This window comes from Palaemon carinicauda, chromosome 3 (assembly GCF_036898095.1).
Source record: "Palaemon carinicauda isolate YSFRI2023 chromosome 3, ASM3689809v2, whole genome shotgun sequence".
Lineage (NCBI taxonomy): Eukaryota > Metazoa > Arthropoda > Malacostraca > Decapoda > Palaemonidae > Palaemon > Palaemon carinicauda.
This window is the reverse complement of record NC_090727.1, coordinates 80,741,317-80,763,351: the sequence shown is the minus strand read 5'-3', so window position 1 is coordinate 80,763,351 and position 22,035 is coordinate 80,741,317. Positions and strand designations below refer to the sequence as shown.

The 22,035-nt window shown below is 47.2% G+C and overlaps 1 long non-coding RNA gene across 1 annotated transcript in view; it reads right to left on the bottom strand.

The window, feature by feature from the left end:
- LOC137637773 (uncharacterized) overlaps positions 1–16,763 on the bottom strand; it is a 120,898-nt gene extending 104,135 nt beyond the window's left edge. Inside the window, exon 1 of the long non-coding RNA XR_011043796.1 lies at positions 16,526–16,763. This is a non-coding gene — a long non-coding RNA (uncharacterized lncRNA). The remainder of the gene's footprint in view (positions 1–16,525) is intronic.
- Positions 16,764–22,035: the final 5,272 nt, after the last annotated feature.

Sequence of the window (22,035 nt, the reverse complement as noted above, 5' to 3'; positions counted from 1 at the left end):
AACCTAGGGGTTGTATTCTCACCAGGTACATTTCCCAATTTACCTAGTCAATAACACTTAAAAAAATTGTATATCAGGAGATTAATGACATCAAAACCTTCAAAATAACTAAAAAGTATCAGTACCACTTTTTATTTTCCCCTAGAGGAAAATGTCCACTTGCTGTGTATACAAACATCTTTCTTGAATACGTATCAAAAGAACCGTTTCAAATGTGTGACGTAGTCTGGGGAGCAGCTAGTATTAAAAGGGAGTGGAACTTGTATAGAGATGTGGAGGTAAGAGATTGACCGAGAAAAAGGCACATGATAGTAAAATCAATTTTGATTGGAGATTACAAATTGCTATCAATACTAATAATACAGAAAATAGGAAATAAAAGAATGTAATTTCAAAGTTTAGACATAAGAGCCAACAAAAACAAAGTGAGTACAGTAATAGAGTAATTTTTATGAAAGCATGTATAAAATTTATTCTCAATTCTCAAGTACAGGTTATGAGGTTTAAACTGATGTCTAAATATGATATTTTGATTATAAAATAAATTTTTGAATATACTTACCCGGTGAATATATAATAGCTGACGTCTCGGACGGCTCGACAGAAACACAAAAACTCGCGAGCGATCGCCATGAAGGTTGCGGGTGTGCCCACCAGCGCCGACTATCGGCCAGATACCGCATATACTTGTAAACAGCTCCAGTTCTTCTCATTCCGCTGGGTCTCTATCGGGGAGGAAGGGAGGGCCTTTAATTTATATATTCACCGGGTAAGTATATTCAAAAATTTATTTTATAATCAAAATATCATTTTTAAATATTAAACTTAGCCGGTGAATATATAATAGCTGATTCACACCCATGGTGGTGTGTAGAGACCAGTATTAATACAATAAAGGCGTATATGCTTAGAGTTTTTGACAGTTATATCATAACAAAACCCAAATAAATATAGGTACCTGGTAAGGAAGCTGACTCTGACGATTACTCTGCCTTATTAGTCCGCTTTCCTCATGAAGCCCAGCCATCCTCTCAGGATGCTGAAAGACTCCCAGGAGCTGTTGTATCCCGGGCGACCACCCATACAACAGGACCTCATCAAAACCCTTAATCTGGGCGCTCTCAAGAAACGACATTTGACCACCCGCCAAATCAAAAAGGATGCGAAAGGCTTCTTAGCCTTCCGTACAACCCAAAACAAGATTAAAAACATTTCAAGAGATGATTAAAAGGATATTGGAATTAAGGGAATGTAGTGGTAGAACCCTCACCCACTACTGCACTCGCTGCAACGAATGGACCCAGTGTGTAGCAGTCCTCATAAAGAGTCTGGACGTCTTTTAAGTAAAATGAAGCGAACACCGACTTGCTCCTCCAAAAGGTCGCGTCCATAATACTTCGCAGAGATCTGTTTTGCTTAAAGGCCACAGAAGTTGCTATCGCTCTTACTTCGTGCGTCTTGACCTTAAGCAAGCAACGATCTTTTTCACTTAAGTGAGAATGAGCCTCTCGGATTAAAAATCTAATAAAATACGATAAAGCATTTTTAGACATAGGCAATGAGGGCTTCTTAACTGAGCACCACAAGGCCTCAGATCCACCTCGTAATGATTTGGTACGAGCTAAATAAAACTTAAGAGCTCTAACTGGGCACAGTACTCTTTCAAGCTCGTTGCCTACAATCTCTGATAGGCAAGGTATATCAAACGACTTAGGCCAAGGACGAGAAGGCAGTTCATTTTTGGCCAAGAAACCAAGCTGAAGCGAACATGTGGCTTTATCTGTAGAAAAGCCGATGTTTTTACTAAAGGCATGGATCTCACTGACCCTTTTAGCCGAAGCCAAGCACACTAAGAAAAGCGTCTTGAGGGTGAGATCCTTCAGGGAGGCTGAATGTAATGGCTCAAACCTGTCGGACATTAGGAACCTTAGGACCACGTCTAAGTTCCATCCAGGAGTTGCCATACGACGCTCCTTAGAGGTCTCGAAGGACTTAAGGAGATCTTGGAGATCTTTATTATTGGACAGATCTAAGCCTCTATGTCTGAACACAGAAGCCAACATGCTCCTGTAGCCCTTAATAGTGGGAGCCGAGAGGGAGCGAACATTTCTCAGATGCAGGAGAAAGTCTGCAATTTGGGCTACAGAGGTACTGGAAGAGGAAATGGATGATGACTTGCACCAGTCTCTAAAGACTACCCACTTCAACTGGTAGACCTTGATGGTAGAAGCTCTCCTAGCTCTCGCAATCGCTCTGGCTGCCTCCTTCGAAAAACCTCGAGCTCTTGAGAGTCTTTCGATAGTCTGAAGGCAGTCAGACGAAGCGCGGGGAGGCTTTGATGAAGACTCCTTACGTGGGGCTGCCGTAAGAGATCCATCCTTAAAGGAAGACTCCTTGGAACGTCTACCAGCCATTGAAGTACCTCTGTGAACCACTCTCTCGCAGGCCAGAGTGGAGCAACCAACGTCAACCTTGTCCCTTCGTGAGAGGCGAACTTCTGCAGTACCTTGTTGATGATCTTGAACGGCGGGAATGCGTACGCGTCCAGGTAAGACCAGTCCAGTAGAAACGCATCTATGTGGGCCGCCTCTGGATCTGGGACTGGAGAGCAATAGGTCGGGAGCCTTTTGGTCAACAAGGTGGCAAAGAGGTCTATGGTGGGTTGACCCCAAGTCACCCAAAGACTCTTGCACACGTTCTTGTGGAGGGTCCATTCTGTAGGGATCACCTGACCTCTCCGACTGAGACAGTCCGCCAAGACGTTCTAGTCCCCCTGGATGAATCTTGTCAACAGGGAGATGCCTCGATTTTTTGACCAGATGAGGAGGTCCCTTGCGATGACGAACAGTGTGTGGGAGTAAGTGCCTCCTTGCTTGGAGATGTACGCCAAGGCTGTGGTGTTGTCCGAATTGACTTCTACCACTTTGTTTCGAAGAATGCTCTCGAAACTCGTCAAGGCCAAGTGAACCGCCAACAGCTCCTTGCAGTTGATGTGCATGCTCTTCTGATCCGACGTCCAAAGACCCGAACATTCCAGACTGTCCAGAGTCGCTCCCCAACCCAAATCCGACGCGTCTGAGAACAACACGTGGTTTGGGTTCTTGACCGCCAGGGACAGACCCTCTCGCAGACTTATGTTGCTGTCCCACCAGTTCAGGCACGTTTTTACTGGCTCGGAGATCGGGATTGACATAGCTTCCAAAGTCTTGCTCTTGTTCCAATGGAAGTCTAGATGGAACTGGAGAGGGCAAAGGTGAAGTCTCCCTAGTGAGATAAATTGCTCCAGGGATGACAGAGTCCCTAAGAGGCTCATCCAACTTCTTACTGAGCAACGGTCTTTTTTCAGCATGAGGCGGACTTTGAGCAGGGCTTGCTCTATCCTGGTGGCAGACGGAAAAGCCCGAAAAACTAGACTGCGAATCTCCATCCCCAAATAGAGAATCGTCTGGGAGGGATTCAGTTGAGACTTTTCTAAGTTCACCAACAGACCCAACTCCTTTGCCAGACCCAACGTCCCTTGAAGGTCCTGCAGACAGCGATGACAAGACGATGCTCTGAGAAGCCAGTCATCCAGGTACAGGGAGGCTCGAATTCCCGATAAATGAAGGAATTTTGCCACATTCCTCATGAGCCTCGTAAACACGAGAGGAGCAGGGCTGAGGCCGAAGCACAGTGCTCGGAACTGGTACACCACATTCCTGTAAACAAACCTCAGATACAGTTTAGAATCTGGGTGTATAGGAATGTGGAAGTACGCATCCTGCAGGTCGAGAGAGACCATCCAGTCTCCCTCTCTGACCGCTGCTAGGACGGACTTCGTGGTCTCCATCGTAAATTTTGTTTTTACAACAAAAACGTTGAGCGCACTGACGTCCAGCACTGGCCTCCAACCTCCCGTATGCTTTGGGACTAGGAAGAGATGGTTGTAAAATCCCGGTGATTGAAGGTCCGAGACTTTCACCACCGCTCCCTTCTCTAGCAACAGAGAAACCTGCTGATGTAGAGCTTGTCTCCTTGACTCCTCTCGATACCTGGGAGAGAGGTCTAAAGGAACTGTTACTAGAGGAGGTCTGCGTACAAAATGACAAATTCGAAGATAATTTGTATTTTTCCTAACCATACAAACCTTAGCTATTTACAAAGGGTATTACTTTTAGCGTAGCTGAAATGGCGAGCCATTAGAATTTAACGAGGGTGTATTACCCCCGCGCTAGTTAGCGGGGGGGTAGGGGAGTGGTAGCTAGCTACCCCTCCTCCCCCTCACACACAGGTGAATACTCACTTTCACTTAGAGGTAGGACTTGTCTTGGGGGACAGGGCTGGCGGGCAAATATGTGTAAATAGCTAAGGTTTGTATGGTTAGGAAAAATACAAATTATCTTCGAATTTGTCATTTGTTCCGTAACCGAAATACAAACCACGCTATTTACAAAGGGTGACTTATCCCTTAGGAAGGGTGGAAAGTCCCCAGCCATAATGGCTTTGGCTTTACCCGGGGACTCAGAATCCGAGTGAGTCGCACTCGAGAAAAGGAGTCCCTGCACCTCACATGTTCCTTGCTCCGCAAGGAACCATGTGGCCTACGTAAGCTTGTGTGTGAAGGAAGAAGTGTGACCCGTCCTAGGCAGTTGACCTGGAGTTCCAGAAGGAACTCTGGGTTAGGACGTTCCCAATACCACCTCGTCAGGGTATGAGGGACGCGACAGTATTGACTCAATACTCGGAACACAAGGAAGCATGGTTTACCTGCAGAGGTTCGAGGTCAGCTATGCAGAGACCAGGATGCTGCTTCCCCGTAGAGGGGATGATGAAGAAAGAAGTAAGGGCCAGACATATTTCTTTCGTTCATGCAGACTACAATCTGATAACAATGCCCTCAACCTTCTGCTACCTGTCCAAAAAGAAGCCTGAGGTTAGACCAGCTGTTGTGTAGCCACCACAGAGCGATAGAAAACGTATCGAGACTCCTGTGGGTCACGCCCTGCAGGAAGCGGGCTGCGAAGGTCATTAGACGCTTCCAGACTCCAGCTTGTAGCACCTGCGTCACAGAGTAGTATTACTCGAAGGCGAGGGACGTTGCGATGTATCCAACCTCGTGCTGTAGGGCGACGTGACGGGGGAGGGTCTGGAGACAGGTCGAGATGAATGTCCTTGAGTCCGGGCTGAAGAGGTATACTGGTGACTCTCCCCCCATGTCCTCCTTGTGCTCCCAAATCGGCTGCAACTGAGGACAAACTGCAGCTGTTCCCAGCGCTAACCTCTCGATTCCTTTACTGGCAAGAAAGAGAAGGTCTTGGGACATCAGATACAGAATGGAGACTCAAAATCTTGAATGAATCGGACCGAAGGGCCGGGACCCTCAGATTCTGAGTCTAGTCAACAACTCAGGAGCGAGCCTGAATGTTGCCTTCCCCTCTTCCTTAGAAAGGGGGGAGTAGTAAGAGACCAAGAAGATTGCTTACACACTGGCCGTGGCCAGAGTGAGCAGAAGACCCAAGGCGGAATACAATCCGAGGCCTGTCGTAAAGGGTCTTGAGAAGATCTCTTAAAGGGCTAAAAGTCCGAGCCATGCTCCAAGTTGGAGGTCTTCCTCCGACTAGGGCAGGGACGATTGTAGCTTTGCATGAGCGAGGATAGATCCAGCGGGCAGGAAAAAGTTATTCCTTTAAGCCTCAAGGTCAGGGAAAGGCTGAGCGACAGGCTTCATTGCCGAGAGCGGAAAGGAGTTTCCTCCCGCCGAAAGGCAATAAGACCGTTATTGCTGGAGAAGAGGCCTCAAGGGAAGAGGTATATCTCCCACGGCACCAACCACCTTAGACTCTTCACTTTGCCTGGGAGACCCCTGTGGATGACTATCGCCGAAGACGCGACCTCCGTACCGCGACTGTAGCGGGTTGTCTCTTCTTGAGGAAGAAGCGTAGTGTCTCCAGGCATGAAGCCGAAGCGACGCCCCGGTTCGGGAGAGATGTCGCAGTGTGGTTGCTTGAGTAGTCTGCGCCGTGGGAGAAGCTCTCCCGGGAGTTCCGTCAGGGGAAGCAGAGGGTCCAGAAACCGTTCTGCGCATAGTCCCAGTGGAGCTCTCCCATTGAAAGGTTGACAGACAACCTGGTCTTGTTGAGACCCATTGTCCACAGACAAAAAGGAGGGAAGACGCAGGCGTCGAAGTTGTCCCACCATCACCGGAATGCATCTTGCCCGAGTCTCGGGGTCTGAGACTGGGGGGAAGAATAGCGGAAGCTTGAGGTTCCAAGCTGTCGCGATCAGGTCCCCCAGACCAGCACTTGCTGGTTACCCAAGGTCAAAGACCCCCAGGTACACTCTCTCTACGAGGCTCTGCTCGGATTGAGAGAAACATTCCCCTGCCTGGAATGAGAGAGCCGATGGTGGTATTGAGAGAATCTCAATCATCCCGGTATCTCTACTGCAAGATGTGAAGGTGTGAAAATGCGTCCCCTGATGGTTAGAATGAAGTCGACGCGCAACGGGGCGACTCGGCAGGAGCTGTAGGATCTGAAGAGGGGCCAGACTAAGGCCCCTAAGCCTGCCTGAATGATGGAGAGGTATCCTTCAGGTCTTGACCATAGGCCTGGACCAGAACATGCCCCCCCCCCCCCTTTCCTTTGACGAGTCCGAGAACCGCATCAAGAATGTGGGGAAAGGACGAGAATATCCACTACCATCAAGAGGCTCCATAGGTCAACACCCATTGCAGGTCTAATAGTTCCGCTGGTCCCCTAGGGTCAGGGAGTCCGGTTAAACATTGCCTGAAGCCACCGGAACTTGGATCGCCCCACATGGAACTTATCCTGAGGCGATCGTTCGGACTATAGACGGGTCAATGAGGAAAGGAGAACTAGGAAACGTTCCAAGGTAGGGCTGAAAGCTCTGCTTGACTGAGAACAGGTACTGCGACTCTCTTGCCACAGTCAACCGAGAGGAAGGCTCGGAGGATGTGGTAACAGAATCTGGCGTCCCCAGGTGGTCACCTATCCAAGTACCGACGTTGCTTAACCTTGCTGGACGGACGAGAAGCGGGGTTTCCAACGTGGTAAGGCCGTTGACTCAATATCATGGCCAGATACTCCAGATGTTGAGGCAGAGGAAGAGAAGGCTCCAAGCAAAATACCATGAGCCCACACTCATGGTAAGCATCCGGAAGCTTGTCCCGGCGCTGAAGAAGGTCGAACCCGAGCCTACCGGAGTTGACCAGCCCTCCAAACAGCAGAGGAGGCGGAAGCCTGCACCTGAGCGGCCAAGAGGAAGGCAGGGAGAGTTCTCTGGGAAAACAAACCTGGTATGCCACGGCGGGATAGCCACACTGCATCATAAGCAGGAATACTTGCAGTCTAGGCTGAATTCGACGAGCACCCTGGAAGATGGATGGAATGGAAACTGAAAGTACCCGTCCTTCCGATCCAGGGTTTAAGGAGTCCTGTCGCCTCGTTACCAGTCTGATCGATTCTGCTGGTCTACGCTGGCCGAAGTTTGTTCGACAAACTTGATCAGGGCTGAGAGGTCGACTACGGACATCCCCTCTCAGATCCTTCCTCACAAGAAAGGATCGACTGAGGGGGCCGGGGGTGAAGCCGTCGATGATCCTAAGGAAGACCTTCGCCTAAGGTATGGATCATTCTGCCCAACCTGGCAACTCTGCTGACGCTATGGCAAGAGGTTCAGAGACACTGAATTCGCTGACAGAGACGGCAGGCGCAATATCCTTGGCTAATCACAGAGATTGTGCGGGAATGGGCATCGGGAAGCTGTCATTCGGATGAGTAACCTTAAGCATCCTCCCAGCGAAAAACCTGCAATCCTAGAGTTCGTGAACTCCTTTAGGACTATGCCCCCCCCCCCGGGGGAGTCTCCCGTGCCATCTGTTCCTGACAGGAGGAAACTGCAATTGGACACCTTGTCCCAGTTGTCGTAGCCGATAACTTAGGCCGACGTGGTTGAAAGAAAAGGGCGCTGGAGCCCTGCAGAGTCTGGAAGAAAGCGCCTTGGAGGAGTGAAACCGGAAGTCGATTTCCTCCGCACAGCAGCTGTCTAAGTCTCTGTCCTTGGGCACAAACAAACTTTTCTCAAGGATGGAAGGGTGTCTGAGGTCGTCGACCTCCACAGATGAGACACCTGAAGGAAGCCCTCAGTCAGCGCGTCCAGATGGTACAACATCGAGCTTGTCCGCAAGTTAGATACTAAACGACGAAAGGCCAAGGTGCCTGACCTCGAGAGGAGGAAAGCACCCTTGATCTTCCTGTAGCTTCCTTGAACCAAACCTCGGGCCGTAACCGAGGAGGGAAAGAACCTGGTAAGCTCCCAGAGGAAGAGGTAAGCAGTCACCCCTCGTCCGATGGAGAAATCTCGAACGGAAAGCCCCCCCGCCAAAAATCCTTCCAGGTAATGACGGGGAAGGGCTAACCCAGGTTCAGGAAAGAGGAGTGTTGCTCAGATCTCCCTTAAGTTTCTCCTATTCTTGCAAGTGCCATGCTCTGCGTTTACGGGGAGAGGCCGTGTTCTGGAAATACGCTCCAGAAGAACTCGCCAGGCTGCGAAAAACCCCATTGGGAATCGTGGTCGCAATCGCCCTGGAGCTCGCGCGACGGAAATTCAAAGATTTTCGCGTGGGCGAATGTGGAAGCGCCAATGCGCGGTAACGCAAACGAAGGTGAGCGAAGGAGCGCAGAAGGAGGGCGAGCGTGGTAGGAAGGGCGAGAGCTGGTGGTCGGCGAGCGATAACCCATAGACGAGCAATGGATACTGCAAGAAATAAGCTGACATTTGTGCGAAGAAACACTGTAGGTTCGCGCGACGGAACACCATCCGTCCGCGCGATGGAAAAACCGTTGGTTCGCGCGTGGGCGAACATCGGAGAGCATGAGCGTAGACGTGTAGGCACGTGGGAGCGCGGGCGCACGGGCGAGCGGTCGCGCGGGCGAGCGGTCACGCGGGCGAGCGGTCGCGCGGGCGAGCAGTTGTGAGGGTGGGCAGGTGGATGAGAGCGAGTCCGAGGCGGCGAACGCAAGTGTTAGCGCGATGGCGAGGAAACGCGCTGCCGCGTGGGCGAGGAAGACCGCTGGCGATATGGATCAACAAGCGATCGGTGGTGAGCTGGTGAGCGCAAATGCACAGGTTGGCGATGGCGCGTTGTGTTATGCCGACGCGATGGTCGAGCAGTTTGCGAAGGTGAGCGATCGCGAGCAGCCTGTGCAGGAGGGCGATCGCGCGATGGTGATCAGCATGCGCCGGGTCACGCGATGGTGATCAGCATGCGCCGGGTCGCGCGATGGTGATCAGCATGCGCCGGGTCGCGCGATGGTGATCAGTATGCGCAGGGTCGCGCAATGGTGATCAGCATGCCAGGGTCGCGCGATGGCGATCAGCATGCCAGGGTCGCGCGATGGCGATCAGCATGCGCAGGTCGGCGGTCGCGCGATGGCGAGCAGCATCTGCAGGTGGGCGATCGCGCGATGGGGAACAGCATACGCAATTGATGGTCGCGCGATGGTGATCAGCATACGCAGTTGAGGGTCGCGCGATGGTGATCAGCATGCGCCTGGTGATCAGCATGCGCCTGGTGATCAGCATGCGCCTGGTGATCAGCATGCGCCTGGTGATCAGCATGCGCCTGGTGATCAGTATGCGCAGGGTCGCGCGATGGTGATCAGCATGCCAGGGTCGCGCGATGGTGATCAGCATGCCAGGGTCGCGCGATGGTGATCAGCATGCCAGGGTCGCGCGATGGTGATCAGCATGCCAGGGTCGCGCGATGGTGATCAGCATGCCAGGGTCGCGCGATGGCGAACAGCATGCGCAGGTGGGCGGTCGCGGGATGGCGAGCAGCATCCGCAGTTGAGGGTCGCGCGATGGCGATCAGCATCCGCAGTTGAGGGTCGCGCGATGGCGATCAGCATCCGCAGTTGAGGGTCGCGCGATGGCGATCAGCATCCGCAGTTGAGGGTCGCGCGATGGCGATCAGCATCCGCAGTTGAGGGTCGCGCGATGGCGATCAGCATCCGCAGTTGAGGGTCGCGCGATGGCGATCAGCATCCGCAGTTGAGGGTCGCGCGATGGCGATCAGCATCCGCAGTTTGAGGGTCGCGCGATGGCGATCAGCATCCGCAGTTTGAGGGTCGCGCGATGGCGATCAGCATCCGCAGGTGAGCTAGTAGCTGGCGAACCATGTTCCTTCAGAAGTGTTGGAGAACGTTGGCGTGCCAGCTGTAACACACGTGGGCGATCCGGAGATCGCCGAGACAGGTGATTGCTGGCGAGCTGATGATCGCTGACGAGCTGATGATCGCTGGCGAGCTGATGATCGCTGGCGAGCTGATGATCGCTGGCGAGCTGATGATCGCTGGCGAGCTGATGATCGCTGGCGAGCTGATGATCGCTGGCGAGCTGATGATCGCTGGCGAGCAGAAGGCTACGCGTGGAAGCCTGCGCAAAGAAGAGTCCTTGACCCCGACCTGAACCGAAGTTCTAGATCGCGAGGGCGAACGTGGGCGCACAGGGCGCGTAACAGGAACCAACAGGAACCGCAGGGATGATCATCTTGAAAGCGCTGACGAACAGGAGAGCGCTGATGAGCAGAAGAGCGCCTGTGTGCTAACACTGAGCAGGAGCAGGAGAGAACACAGCAGAAGGGCGCGCAGGGAAACCCTGACACGCAAGGGAAGAACCCCCGTGGGGGCAACCCTTTGCCCCGAAGGGATCGTTGTCCGCCGGAAGACTGATGTCCGTCGGAAGACCGCTGTCCGTCGGGAAGACCGTTGCCCGTCGGAAGACGAGATCAGACTGCTGTCCATCTGCACCAAGATGGAAGATCGAGAAAAAGGAGTTGTAGGCTGCAAACGGAGATCCAAAAAGGCGCCTCAAGCACCCTTATAGGGAGATGAGAGGCCCTTACGACGAGGCGGACGGTGGGCCTTACGGCGAGGGAGGCCAACAGCAACAGCAACAGAAGAAACCTCCGAAGAGGAGTCTCTATGAATGTACTCTCTCGCGAACGAAAGAGAAACACTTCGTGGAAGAGACTGGTCAGCCAGTGACCTAAAAGGAGCAATCCTCCGAAGAGGAGCTCCTGCAGTTGCCCAGCCCCTTGAGCGAAACTGCAGGTGCGACCGCTCAGCACCAAGAGCATAGTCGCACGAAAAAAAGGCAAGAGAAGAACCCCCCAAAAGGGGAAAAACTCAAGCCTGGACAGGAAAAACTTCCCTCGGAAGGAAAGTTACCCGCCCAAGGAGGCAAGCCTCCTGAGAGTTCTAAAATGAACTGGAGAGCTGTCCGTCGTCACGGGAGTACTTCCAGTAGAAGGAGACACGCCCCTGACGAAAATACAAGGGGGGAGGCAGCAATAGCCGAATCCCCAGGACTCAACCAGACAGCTCACACCGTTGCCATATTACAGAAACGAACTAGATCGGTAACTATAAAAAAAAAAAAAAAATAAATAATATTAGTACACATTCATTCCCCCGGAAAGGCTCCGAAGAGGAATCCTGAGGGAAAGGAACAAGAATTACACAACAGGCACGTGCCCTCACAACCACTTACACTCGCGGAAGGAGAGCTGTAACCAAAACAGAATTATAACAATTATAATTATGTAACTATGTAATTATGTAATTTAAAAATGAATGAACACTAAAGAAAGAACAAAAAACCAAGAAAGGAATCGTTCTACAAGCTGAAAAACAAAAAACAACTACAATTAGATTCATAAATAATTGAGACAAACGTACGGCGTAGCAACCCCCCCACACAGAAAGGAAGCTACAAGGCCGTAGTAACACGTAGTAAAAGGGTGAACGACCTCAAGAGAGAGAGAGAGAAAGACATAAGTCAAACTCGATCGCCACCCATAAAATTACGCCGTGGTGGCCTAACTGCTGAGGCCTCCACGTAGATATCGTACACTACACACACAAAGCTGAAAAGGAAACTTACTTATTTCTATACTCAAATATATATACAAACATGAAAACATGTTTACATATATATAGAGTAAAAGAAAAGTAAGCGATTAAGTAAAGACAAAACAAACAATGGCTGCCAAGCGAGGACCAAGACAGAGAAGTCTGTCACAGTCCGAGCCAAAAGTGAAAGTGAGTGTTCACCTGTGTGTGAGGGGGAGGAGGGGTAGCTAGCTACCACTCCCCTACCCCCCCCCCCCGCTAACTAGCGCAGGGGTAATACACCCTCGTTAAATTCTAATGGCTCGCCATTTCAGCTACGCTAAAAGTAATACCCTTTGTAAATAGCGTGGTTTGTATTTCGGTTACGGAACAAAGGTATTTTGTACCCCTCCTTGAGCAACAACACAGACTCTTGGTCTGCACCCCTCTTCTCCCAGGCCTGCCAGAAGCTGTTCAGTCTGGCCCCTACCGCTGTCTGAGGACGTGGGCAGTCAGACTCTGCCACGGGAGGACTTGGATCCTCTAATCTTGCCTCTTTTACCGTCGGCACGAGCGCCTCCCCTGCTGGGGGCTCTGCCAGGAAAGGGCGGGATAAACCTAGTCGCTGGGGTATCGATCTTGGGTCTCACGACATAAGACGATGAAGGAGCACCCTTGCGAGCAGAAGTCGCCATCAGGTCGTGTGTATCCTTCTGCACCAGCGAAGCCGCAATGTCCTTGATCAGCTGTTGAGGAAACAAGGCAGCTGATAAGGGGGCAAAAAGAAGCTCCGACCTTTGACAGGGAGTCACTCCTGCCGAAAGGAACGAGCAAAGAGTCTCCCTCTTCTTCAGGACTCCAGCCGTAAAGGTAGCGGCGAGCTCATTGGAGCCATCACGGATGGCTTTGTCCATGCAAGACATAATAAGCACGGAAACATCCTGGTCGGCCGACGAGATCTTCCTGCTTAATGCTCCTAGAGACCAATCTAAAAAGTTAAAAACTTCGAAGGCCCTGTAAACCCCTTTAAGGAGATAGTCAAGGTCCGAGGAGGACCAACAAACTTTAGAGCGTCTCATGGCCAGGCGACGGGGAGAGTCTACGAGGCTTGAGAAGTCTCCCTGGGCAGAGGCAGGGACTCCCAACCCGAGAACTTCTCCCGTGTCATACCAGACGCTCGCTCTAGAAGCTAGTTTAAAAGGAGGGAAAGCAAAGGCCGTCTTCCCCAAACTCCTCCTGGTAACCAACCAGTCGCCTAGCAAACGTAAAGCCCTCTTAGAAGAGCGAGAGAGCACTAGCTTAGTAAAAGAAGGCTTCGAAGTAGCTAGGCCTAGCGCAAACTCTGACGGAGGCGAACGAGGAGCAGAAGTTACAAAATGGTCTGGGAAAAGATCCTTAAAAATCATCATGATTTTCTTAAAGTCCATAGAGGGTTGAGCAGCTTTAGGCTCTTCTCCGTCTGATAAAACACCCAAAGGAATATCAGTAGGCGGAGGATCAGCAACATCCTCATCTGAAGGAACCTCGTCCGACAATTGTCGAGTCTCAAGAAAAGGAGAGACCTGCCGCGGTGGCAATGCTTGACAGGCAAAGTCCACAAGCAAAGGAGCAGCAGTAGCAGTCAAGGAAGCGACATCATGTCGCTGCTGAAAGGACTGACCAGCAACAACAACAGGAGTTGATGGACGCTCGACGTCAAGTCGAGACTGCCTTGACTGCCTAGACTGAGCAGTCAAAACAACCCTTGACTGCGGTGCTTGACGCTCAACGTCCAAACGAGGCAACTGAGCTGGTTGGCGAACGTCCTGAACGTCAACACGAGACTGCGGCAGCGGCTGAACGTCAACACGAGGCTGCGGCAGCGGCTGAAAGTCAACACGGGACTGCAGCGAGTGAGGATCCAAGTCACGTGACTGACGTGACAAACTACCGACATCACGTTTCATAACGTCAAAAGGACGAGTAAAAGCTCGTTTGGGCGGCTGACGGCCAGAGTCTCGATCAGCGTAACGGCGAGGATCATCGTGAACCTGCTCAACGGTATAATCCTCCATAAGGGAGGCAAGCTTAGTCTGCATATCCTGCAGGACAACCCATTTAGGATCAACGGGAGTCGAGACGGGCCGAGACGATGGTAACGTCTGTGTCGGCAAAACATTGCCTTTACTGAGACTCTCGGAGCCCGTGTTACGCTTACGTTTAATCGGCGAACAGTCTTCCGACGACTGCAAAGGGTCAGAGCTGTCCCAATGGCTACAGCCAGGACGCTGGACCTGTCCTGAAGGGACTGACTTCCGCTTCAAGGGTCTAGAAACCTTGCGCCAAGGTTTCTTTTGCGAGAAGCCTTCGGATGACGAGGAGAAAACAGCCTCGCTCGTCTTATGGTAGGGGCGATCTAGACGAGACACGCCCGATACCAAAGAGGGAACGTCTGTACGTTGGTTAAAGCCTCTCGTCCCCTTAAGTCCTACGACATTACTTCTCCCTGATTTTCTGATTTGGCACTCTGACACTTCAATAAATTCACATCCGACATGAGTTGATTACGGTCCGATGCTAAGGACTCAACTCTCTCGCCCAAAGCTTGAATGGCAAGCAACATATCCCGCATGGACGGTTCATGAGTGCTAGTAGAGGGTTCAGGAACAACTACTACAGGGGAAGGATTAGGTTCAGGGGCATGGGAGGAGGAAAATTCCAACGACCTAGAGGAGCTTCTCCTCACCCTATCTCTCTCAAGCTTACGAGAATATTTATCAAACTCTAGCCAGTCGAATTCCGACAAGACCACGCACTCATCACACCGATCTCCTAATTGGCAGGTTTTACCCCGGCAATTAGAACACACGGTATGTGGGTCGAGAGAGGCCTTGGGAAGACGTTTGTTACAATCCCTAGCATTACACTTGCGAAATTTAGGTCCAGGGATAGGAGAAGGGTCAGCCATATTGAACAGTCAAAGAAAATCCAAAACAAATCCAAAGTCATCAACAATAAACACTAGCCAAAAAAGGGTTCAAGAGTTTTAATTGAAGAGAAAAACACCTGTCACTGCGAAAGCTCAAAACAACCAAAAAGAAGTACTTCACCAAAAATGACGAAAACTCCAGGTCAACAGCGAGCGGAATCAACTTGTCGACAAGACCGACAGAGAAGAACTGGAGCTGTTTACAAGTATATGCGGTATCTGGCCGATAGTCGGCGCTGGTGGGCACACCCGCAACCTTCATGGCGATCGCTCGCGAGTTTTTGTGTTTCTGTCGAGCCGTCCGAGACGTCAGCTATTATATATTCACCGGGTAAGTATATTTAAAAAGCGGTATATTCAATTATGTTGGTAAAAATCATGCTACAGTCAAGTAAACCAGGATTTTCTTGTCCTATCATAGGTTACAGCAATCTAAACAGTTAATATTCGATACTAAAATTTCTAGCGCAACTGGAATTCCCTATAACAAATGACATTTTTCTCAGTATTACTAATATGGGCTTTGGCATAATAACTTACGTATCGATTGACTAAAATGTAAAAACTATTTCATTGACTCTGGGTTACTACACCTGTGTTGTTTGCATTTGCTTTTGGCAGCCTTTTGATTTTGGCATGACATACTCAACAGCTGGCTTCTTTGAACAATTATGTGTCCAAGTATTTATACTAAAGTTCCCAGATGTTATTTTACAAGAGCACTTTTGTTACCCTCTGATTCAGTTCCATCATAACTATTTAAACGATTATGAGGTTTCAAGTACAGTATTTATACACAAATTCCAGTATAACATTTTATAAGAGCATGTCTATTCCCATCTGCTTCAGTTCCAGCATGAATATCGTCAGAAGACGACTTCTTCCACAGGGAATTTCAATTTATTTCAAAATTTTATGTAATTTCATTTATTTCAGTAAATGATCAATCTTAAAACACTTTCTAATCAGTATAACTATTATTGTTCATCTGAAAGTAAAAAAATCTCCCAGAAAAAACAACCCACAACTGGCATACACAGTTCATGCATACACTGCTTGCTAGGGCAGAGAAGTAATGGAATAATGTTTATTTGCAAGAAAAGCGAGCCACAGCGGAGAAATCACCATTAGGGGGACGTAATGTGATATGGATAATTATACTATAATATTACGCCACTTAAAAGAACCATATATTTTTCCAACTGTTTATCTTGAGTTTTTTATACATTACTAACCATTATTATTGATGTAAATAACAAGGTTTTGGTATTTCCTTACCCAAAACCCTGGTTTCTCACTGGGATCACCCATAACTATAATTATAATAGGGGTGTAAGAAAACTTATGAATTGGTGGCTTACCCCCAAATTTTCATGATAAAAAATGAATAATACACAAAAAACAGGAAACGGTAGTATGAATAAAATATGGTTCATGTATTTACCAAGAAATCAAATTCTTATATACCAATAAATTTTAAAGTACTGTTGACCTAACCTAATTCTGGACTACAATACCGGTATTATATATATTTGACTTTATTGATGTTTCCAATGTATAATATAACACCAATATTGCTCCATATAGATTACATTTATATATATAAGACATTAATCAGATAATAAATAGCATATCAATATTTTAAATAGACTATTTACCTACTTACCGAGCACATGAAGTTATTACGTAACTAGGCTAGGCTTCAATAATCCCTCGTCTCGCAGTTGTACCCAATTATCTTATTTCAATTCCACTTATTAATCTAGGGTTAATCTATTTGATCGTTTTATTAAATGTTTAATAAAATACAGAAGATCAAAATATTGTTATAACGCAAATCACTACAAAAAAAACACTAATATATACAAAACTCGGACTCTGTAATAAGTAAACAGAGTGATGACGTAATGTTGCTGAGCATTGTGGGTATTGCATAATCAATTAAGAGGTTGCATTTACCTTTACAACGTTGACTCACTTGTGTAACTATTTCTATTATTAAAAATCATTATTTCTTTCAATAAATTCTATTTGTTTCTTTACACACGTCTATCATTTTCTCTTTTTTATATTTCCATTGACTCTTTTTTATCTTATTTATTTCGCCTTCTTAGAGATAGTACTCAAGACCTTGCATATATCTGCAACGTTGACTCACTTGTGCAACTATTTTCATTGATAAAAATCATTCTTTCTTTCATTAAATTGAGTATTTTTTCTCTACATACGTCTTTAATTTTCTCTTTTTTATATTTTCATTGAATATTTTTTATCTTATTTATTTCGCCTTCTTAAAGATAGTATACAAGACCTTGCATTTGGTAATCATATACAGTACATGGCACAGATTCTACATCTCAAGATGATTAAATTCCATGAAATTCTGTCAAAATACAAATTAATTACAGTGATGATAGATTAGATAATGTGCTTATTTTTTACTGATTATATCATGTATAATACAAGAGACAAGCATCTATACTTTAGCTTTTAGAGCTTTCAAATACAATGAACTACAACTACACATCAGAAAGGCTAAAGATATTAAGGCTTCTAAAAGGAAACTGAAGACTTTTCTTGTTTTTTAAGTGGTTAGATAATGTGGATTTGACAATAAACGAGTAATATATGATGTGAAATGTTGAATTCCTTAGAATATGTAGGCCTATATGTATAAAATGATTGTGAAGGCCTTGTAGAGAGTAGGATTCCCCTGTAGTATAGGACTAGAAATTGGGACCTTAAAGTAAATGAAATCAGTGTTTGGCAAAGTCGATTTAAATAGGCATTTCTAATTGTAAGTATGAACATAGTCATACGCTAATTATGATGTAGGCCTATAAGGTTAAACACCCTAATAACTGTTAATTATATCTATGTTGAGTATGAATTTTAATGTTATTTTTCACGATTGCTAAATTAGAAACAGTGAGGAAATGGAAGAAATAAACTGGTGTATGAGAAGTAATGGACAATTAAGATTAAAAAAGCAAAAATTCTTATTTATTCATTTTTGAAGAAGAAGCCCATATTATTATTTTTTCTAAATAGATAAATATTATAATTGGTTTTGTAAAGAAGTTTTTTCTTTATGTTTGTAAAGTAGTTAACCTCATTACTTATTTTTTTAGCAAAGAAGAAGTTTTGTTATTGTTTTGCGTAAAGCAGTCAAGCAAAAAGTTATTTTTTTTTTCTGCGTAGACTATGAAACTTAGGTCTAAAGGACTATCTTTCGTGGATGTAATATAAAAAGAGAAATTAACTATTGAATAGTGACCATAGAAGAGCCAAACTTCCATCGAGCCATTAGAGGGATATATATGTGGTGAGTTTTTTTTCCCTTTTGCCTTATTCATATTCTGCAATTATTTTTCTGTATCATTCCTCTTCCTTGATTTATTTTGTATCTGTAATTTATTTATTTTGGGTAATCTTGCTGATAAGACCATGTATCAGGCCTACTTAGGCTGTGGACGTGTTGCAAATGTATGTAAATGTTTGTGGAAACAATTTGGTTTTATTTATTAATCATATTAATTTATGTATTTCATACCTGTATTTCATTTATTTAGAGAATCTCTCAGATAAGATCATGTATCAGGCCTACTTAAGCAATGGACATGTTGCAAATGCTATATATACAGGTCTGTGGAAACATAATTAATTTTCTCTATTATTCCTATTAATTTGACATATTTTATTTTTTTTTTTTTTGACAAACATTTTCGTAGAATCATGTATCAGGTCTACCTAGGCTAGGGACAAGTTGAAAACTTAGGGTAAATTTTCAAATTGTAGTTTTTATTTTAGAAAAAGATTGAATTTAAATATAAAACTATATAATTTCTGTGATATCTATTTAAGAAAATCATTGAATTTATATTTAAAACTATAATTTTCATATGATTTGTACATTTCAAAATATTCTCTTCTTTTAGGTAAATATATACGGTTCCACCGGTTAGGTATTTTATATTTACATGATCCTTTCTTTTCAATTGACTTATTATGCGACATGGAGCCTTTGTATAGCAGCGGCCAGATCCTCCAATGAGCATCAAATATGGACACCAACTAAACTAAACTCTCCCCCGCTAACCTAACCTACAAGCCGTGTCCTTACCTACTTAACTAATACCCCCCCCTCCCCCCTTACATTGCTGTATTCTTAGTCAGCCGTCATCATACATACAGGTGGCCGCTATCATACATACACCCCTGCAACTTTTCTGGAGATGCTCTGTTGTGTTGTTGAAAAAATAGTTTAATTGTTAATCTTCCCTTAATAATGGAAGCCGTCATCGTTAATCCAGTCTTTTATGATGACTGATGTTGACGATATAGTTGTGTGGAAATTATGGATTTGCTAACCTAATCTGACCTAAATCATATACTGGATATACTGGAAACAAAAGTACCAAACAAGTTTCAGCATTATTCCTGCATCCACAATTCTGTTTGACAAAACTAGATAGGGTTTGATTTTTATACCCACAATGCATTGCTAAATAACTAATTCTGATTGGGAGCCACATCTCGTGTTTTTTTTTTTTCAGACTGATAATATACATTAGTAAATATTTGGGAATTGTTATTTTTTTGATAGATTTTAGTATGTTTTCCAAATTTAGATTAAGTTAAGAGGACTCCACAATAAAGAAAAAATGCAGTATCCTCTCTTGGTTTGAACTTGGGTTGTGGTGGCTGATGCGGTAATGTCCCTGACTGGTGAACGCCAGACTGGGGTTGGAATCCCGCTCAAACTCGTTGGTTCCTTTGGTTGCTGCAAACTCACCATCCTTGTGAGCCAAGAATGGATGTTTGGAGGAGCCTATAGTTCTATCTGTAGAGTCATCGGTCGCCATTTCTGGCCCTCCTTGGTTCTAGCTTGGGTGGAGAGGGGCCTTAGGCGCTGATCATTTTTCAATATTAAACTTACCCGATAATCATGTAGCTGTCAACTCCGTTGCCCGACAGAATTCTATGGAGGGATACGCCAGCTATCACAATACTAGAAGGGGGTGTACTTACCAGCGCCACCTGTGGCCAGGTACTCAATCATTTGTTGTTGACACCTCCTCAATTATTCCTCTGTCGTGCTTCCGGCTAGACGTTCTGGGATACGCTTATGGTCTTCGAGTTTATTCATGGATATTTGGTGAAGTATTCTCTTAGATTAACGGCTGTCGCTTTACTGGAATCCTTTTTATATTAGCTAGATAGCTTTTATATAATACTGGTAACGGTTAATGAATTTTTGCTTGTTTTTGGATCACCCTTTGGCTAACTCTTTGAAACAAGATGTTTGACGTTTCGCAAGCCCCCTCCCATAGACGATGTAGGTCTTGCAATAGGCGTATTCCGAAGGCCTCGGTAGATCCTCACACCGCTTGTTCTGACTGTAGGGACAGGCCCTGTCTATTAGAAAATCGATGTGAGGAGTGCGCCGGACTTTCGGAATTGGAATTTGTCCGTCTTTTAAAATATTCATCTAAGTTAGAGAGAGGTAGAGTTAGGAGAAGTTCTTCTCACTCTTCTATGTTTTCCTCACCTCATGATCCCCTACCTTTTCCTACCCCTGTAGTGGCTACCCCCGAACCTACTGTGTGCCCTCCGCCTGATATGTCAGTTGTTTTGCGTGCTATTCAGGCTTTAGGAGATAAAGTAGAATCAGTGGTAAGTGACCATAAGTCTCTGATGGCCGAGGTTAAAGAACTGAAGGTCAAGAGTGCAGTGGGTGGAAATAGTGCCAGTGCTGTGACGAGTGCTAGTGTCGGTGCAGTGCCAAGTGCTAGTGGTGCCAGTGTGGTGCGTGAGGATTTTTCTGTGCGAGCCAGTCGTCCTCCCAGTCCGGGACCTCTTGCAAGCTCCCATGCCCAGGGGAGAAGCAATGTCGAAGGGCTTAAGGGTTCGACAGGCCTTGTTAGGCGCACAGAATTATCCTCGGTGGTTGCGGGCGTGTCTTCCTTAGACCGTCACTCCCACCTGCAGACGATTGAGCCCGTCTTCTCGTCCGCTGATCAACATGCAGGGAAGAAACATTGGTCTCAGGTCTCGAGACCGCTTAAACGTAGAGTTCAGTCAGCGAGTGCTCAGCCAGGTTGCAGTCATTGGCTCAGCTCTGACTCGCCTCAGTCATCGGTCGACTGTACTCCGCCCAAGAGGAGTAAGGTTCTGCCTATACAGAGCCCGACTGTGACTTTACCTCAGTCTGTTATCGTTTCTGCCGACCCCAAGTGGACCCTGCTTCAGTCCATGCAAGCTCAGCTTTCGGACTTGATGCGTGAGTGTCGGGCTGAGAGTGTTGCACCTCCTCCTCCGCCTACACTCCCTCCACCTGTTCTCGCTCCGCCTGTGCTCGCCCAGCCTGCACCTGCTCCGCCTGGTCGCAGCACCATCTGCCAGGCGTACGATGTTGAGCCACTTTCGGAGTTTGCTGTTCCCAGTGTTGTTCAGCCTCAGCCTTCTTTAAGGCAACCCTTGCTTTGGGATCAGGAGAGTTATTCCACTCTTCCTCCGCCTCCCCTTGCTGCTCCACCAGTGGTGCAACTCTCGGTTGGGGTACAACAACCTCTCCCCTCCGTGAGTCTGTCTGCTCAACCATCGCTGCAGCGAGCTCAACCCTCCTCTAGGCAAGCTCCTCTACACCCTGGACTTGCGCCTCAGGAGCCTCAGCTTGCGAGAACTTTACCTTGTTCTGCGCAGCCTCAACCTCTTCATGCTCCACTCATCTCACAGGAACAGGAACGGACTACTCCGCCTCCGTCCTCCGCTCAGCTTGTGCAATCCTTGGGTTCAACTCTTGCTAGGAGTCAACCTCCTTCACCCATGCGCCTGCCTTCTGCTTCGTCTGTTGTTCAGCCTATGCAGTCTGAGCCTCAGGTTTTCCCTCAGGATGAGGAAACCTCTGTTATTGTTCCTACCCGTTCTGACTCTGCGGTTCAGCATTCTGGTCCTATCGCTTCGCTACCCTCTGCTGATGAAGTGTCGGATGATGAGGAGGCACACCTTGATCCCTCATCAGACGTGGAAGAGTCTAAGCTTTCTCCATTGTCTATTGATTTTCGAAAGGTCTTGGCTCTACTCAGGGAGATTTACCCAGACCACTTCGTCTCTGCTATTCCCCGCTCTCCTCCATCTGAGTTTTCGCTGGGCGTACAACAAGCTAAGTCCAAC